Here is a 5,082-nt window from a genome sequence, read left to right as displayed (position 1 = left end):
AAATTTTGAAGTGTATTGTGACGCATCCCGGAAAGGCCTCGGATGTGTACTGATGCAAGAAGGCAAGATTGTCGCGTACGCTTCAAGGCAACTTCGAAAGCATGAAGAAAATTATCCCACTCATGACTTAGAATTGGCAGCAGTCATTCATGCACTCAAAGAGTGGAGACACTTTTTGCTTGGGAATCATTGTGAAATATATACTGACCACAAAAGTCTCAAATATATTTTCACACAGCCAGAGCTCAATTTGCAGCAACGGTGCTGGTTGGAATTAGTGAAAGACTATGATGTTGGCATCCACTACCACCCAGGAAAAGCAAACGTAGTGACAGATGCTCTTAGTCGAAACCCCAGCTCGGACGACAACAGTCTGCAAGGCTTGATACCTGAATTTCAACAGGAGTTTGCCAAACTCTACTTGATGATGGTCACGGAAGGCACTGTGTCAAATTTGGAAGTACAACCAACCCTTGTGGAGCAGGTTAAGAAAGCTCAACATGGACACCCCAGCATCAAAGGCATAAAAAGAAAAGTGAGTATGGGAAAGGCCTCGGAATTCATCATAGACAATGAGGAAATATTATGGTACGGAGACAGACTTTGCATGCCGAATATAGAGGGCCTCAAACAGCAAATCCTGACCGAAGACCACACCGCTCCATATTCGATCCACCCTGGAGGAACCAAAATGTATAAGGACATTCAGGAAAGATTTTGGTGGCACGGTATGAAGAGGGATATAGCCACCTTCATTGCATGTTGCGATCTTGTCAAAGCATAAAAGTCGAGCACCAAAAACCAGCCGGACTACTTCAACCAAACAGGATACCTGAGTGGAAATGGGACGAAATAGGGATGGATTTCATTGTCGGACTACCTCGGTCACAACGCGGAAATGATGCCATATGGGTCATCACCGATAGGTTAACCAAGGTGGCACATTTCATTCCAGTGAAGACAACCCACACCACTCAGAAACTTGCCAAGATTTATCTCTTCCGTATAGTTTGTCTGCATGGAGTTCCAAAGACTAATAATATCCGACAGAGGCACTCAGTTCGTCTCGAAATTCTGGGATCATTTACAACAGGCTCTGGGAACTCAGCTAGCATTCAGTACAGCCTACCACCCCTAGACTGATGGACAAACTAAACGCGTGAACCAAATTCTAGAGGACATGCTAAGAGCATGTGTCCTCACCTATGGAACCAGTTGGGAAGAAAGCCTGCCATATGCCGAGTTCGCATACAACAACAGTTACCAATCCAGCCTACAAATGGCACCTTTTGAAGCCCTGTCCGGACGGAGGTGTCGTACCCCATTAAATTGGTCAGAGACAGGAGACAGCCGTATCTTCAGCCCAGACATGCTCAAGGAAGCTGAAGAGAAAGTTAGACTCATCAGGGACCGACTCAAGACAGCGCAAAGTCGACAAAAGAGCTATTACGATCAGAAGCACCGTGAAGTCAGCTTTGAACCTGGTGAATATGTGTACCTACGAGTATCCCCTATGAGGGGCCTGCAACGGTTCAAGGTTAAAGGAAAGCTAGCACCAAGATTTATTGGACCCTTCTGTGTGGTTGCACGGAGAGGCACCGTAGCCTACCAGCTAGACCTACCCAAGGAGCTATCAGACGTCCATGACGTGTTCCACGTCTCACAGTTGAGGAAATGTGTAAGCAACCCAGAGAAGCAGGTGTCACATGAGAACATTGATGTGCAACCAGACCTCACCTATAGGGAGCGTCCAATAAAGATATTAGAGGAGTCTGAAAGGAGGACCCGTCAGAAAGCAATTAAGTTCTTCAAGGTTCAGTGGAGCAATCACACCGAGGATGAGGCGACATGGGAAAGAGAGGACTCTCTCCGGGCAGAATACCCACATCTATTTGAGGATCAGCTAAAATCTCGGGGACGAGATTTTTCTTAAGGGGGTAGGTGTTGTGACACTCCAAAAATTTCAATTTGGTTTTTATCAAAATCTTTATGTGACTTGGAGGAAGCTATTTAAATTTTTTCTTAAACCCTCTCCCCCTCAAAAAATTTTATGACAAATATTTTTGTACTCTTCTCAACCTTGATTTTTGGCCTTGAGAGATTTTCATTTTTGTCTTGCCTCTACTCAAATTCATTTTTGAAATTTTTTCTATTAAAAAGAAACCCTAGGAGTTATGGGTTTATTCTTTTCCCCATTCAAAATTTCCTCTTTTGCCATGCCACTTTTTGACATAGCCTTCCAAAACCCCTCCCTGCCTTGGATCAAGTCAGGACTCCCATCTCCAGCAAGTCTCAAGCCATTTTTGGCTTTTATTCAATTTATTTTTCCTCAAAAACTATTTCTGCCATTATTTATGGGCCTAGGTGATTTGCAAAGGAAGTACCAAATTTCTTTTGAGTTTTGATCCCAAACCAACTCCTCTGACTAGTCCTTAGTACCCTCAACCTAGATCCATCAAGATCCACTTGGCCTCAGTTCAAATATTTAAAATTTTGTCCACTGCAAGTTTGGACCAGAAATGCCATTTTTGGTGAAATTCATATTTTTCTTTTTCCAAAAATTCTGAGATAATTCATGCAGCTTCCAGATACACCAAGAGGCCACCTCACCAAAGATCAGCTCCAGAAAAATTTCCCACATGCCAAAATCATTTCATCGAACACCTGGCATGCACTGTTTCTGTATGGATTCAGAAAAGTTTAGAGATTCAGTGTCTGGGTTCAGGCGACAGTGTCGTTTCGTCAGAACCCATCGACGATCTCGCCTGTAGCCTCCTTGGATCCTTGCTCCCTGTTCCCCCTCCTTATCCAGAGCGCCGCACACTCGTTTGGACGGGCACCATCGTCGGTGGTGACGCGTCTCGCCGACGCTGGCAACTTCTGCGGTGGTAGAGCCACCCGTGGCGGCCAGCAGGGATCGGCACCACCTTTCGGCGTCGTCCAGCATCGCCCAAGCCACCCGTGGCCTCCGCGTGGCTGTCCGCTTGCTTGTGCACGCTGCGGCACTGTCGTCGTGGCCTGAGCAGCACAACGCGTGCTCTCTGCCGCCAACGAGTCCCGTGAGCCGTTCCGCCGGGAACATGGAGTAACACCCAAGGCAGGCCAAGCTTAGCACTTGAACGGAACCAGTGAACCCTCGCGGTGATGCCTAGCACCCTAATCCACCTAACCATCCTCTGCCTCGCCGTAATCATCGCCGGCATTATCCCGTTCACGGCCACCGCCTCGGATCGGCTATAAAAGGAGCCCCCGAGCTCGTTCTCGACCCAGCGCCACACCTCCACCTCACCAGAGCCCCGCCTAGCCACTAGAAGGACCCCGAGGAGGTCACCTTCCCCGACTCCGGCCGCCCCGTTCCGCCTCGGGCTCCGGCTTGATTCACTCAGGTGAGGCCACCCCGCCTCCCAAACCGCGTTAGCAAACCCCTAGTGCACCCAGTACCCTAACCCGAGCCTCAATTCGATCTTTGCAGCTCTCCCCGGCGAGATCAACCTCACCCGAACAACCATCCGCCGGAGTTGGGGCCGCCATCGACGTGGTGCTCACCGACGCTCAACTCCACCACCCACAGGTGCGGAAGAACACGGTGAACACGTTGGTAACCCCCGATCCCCCTGCCTCGCCATGGATCGTCGCCGGCGACCACCGCGGCCCTTGGGCGCCAGCACTCTGTTTCAGTTTTCAAACCCGATGGGTGGGACCTCCCCGTCAGCTTTTTCTTCTTTTTGAAACGTTTTCTGAAAACGCCTTCGGGCAAAACACGTCTGCCCCCTGGACTGACGTATTCTAGACTGAAATGTTTCCTGTTTTTATAAAATAAACCCTGAAAACTTTCTGTTTCATTACAGAAAGGTCCCTGGACTAAAACTCTTATAACTTTTAAACAAAAGATGATTTTAACTTGAAACCTTTTCTGTCATCTTTATATTTCTGTCTAGTTTTTTGTCATATTTATTTGAAAAATATTTGGGATACTTTTTGTGCACGCATGGTATTTATGTAGTATCCGGTTTTTCTTTAAATACGTAGATACCGGGAGGAGTAAAGGAGACGCGTACTTCGCCAAGCTAGACTCCGACTTCTCCGAACCAGGCAAGCATGTTTGAACCTTTGATATGATGAGTGTTTTGCATGTTTGCTCGAGTAGTTTTCTCACGGCATGTCTATATAAGCATTTGTGAATGTTATGTACATGCAAGGCAAGCTACCGGTGAGCTTCGAAGTTGATGTGTTCTTATGATGATAAGATAACACGATCATGTGGTGACATGATAGGTTGCAGGCTTGTATTGTTGAAGCATGCCAGTTTTATGCCAACCGTGAACTCCAGTTTTAACGTGGGTCAAGTCTCGATCCCGTTCGTTTCCCCTTCGTGCTGCCACATGTTTTTTGCAAAGTGTGCGGTTTAGTAAGTTGCAAACCTCTTTCCTGGTACACACCAAATAGAGGGACCGCGATGAGGGTTCCATGGCCCTGGATTAAAGCCAGTCATCCGGTCAGGGGGCATGGGTGTTTCCGGTTGGGACCAAGAGGGGGCCACCCCTTAGAGCACGTGATATAAATTTGATCCCATGCTATTCGAGGTTGTAGCCTCCCCGTCTTAAGGTTTCTCTTGAACGTCGCCGAGGGTGATCCCTGGCAACGAAATGTGGAATGGGTGTGTACTGGTTAGACGTGTTTCTTCTAAAACACCGTAAATGGAACTAGTCCTTGTGACTACTGAAATCCGTTGGCTGTGGTTAAAGAGGACAAACTCTGCAGAGTCAAAATCATTCGAGTATCCATGTCCACGATCAAGGACTTGGACATCATCTCAGTGCCAGTGTCAGTCTCAGTGTCAAATCTCAGTGTCAACCCCGGTGACAGTCTCCGGAGTATAAACATACAACCGAGAGTGGTAAACTCGGTTGAAGGTTATTCATGTGAATGGACTAACCAGTTTATTATTATACACTGAGTATTTCCTTTTGATGATTTGAATTCATGAGCTACTTAAATTCGAATGATAAACTATAAGCCCTTTATGTGATGTCGCTCAGACGTCCGACTGTGGCATTATTGTTATTTACTTTTGATATAAGC

The sequence above is a fragment of the Triticum dicoccoides genome, chromosome 7A (assembly GCF_002162155.2).
Source record: "Triticum dicoccoides isolate Atlit2015 ecotype Zavitan chromosome 7A, WEW_v2.0, whole genome shotgun sequence".
Classification (NCBI taxonomy): Eukaryota; Viridiplantae; Streptophyta; class Magnoliopsida; order Poales; family Poaceae; genus Triticum; species Triticum dicoccoides.
This window is presented reverse-complemented; position numbering follows the sequence as displayed.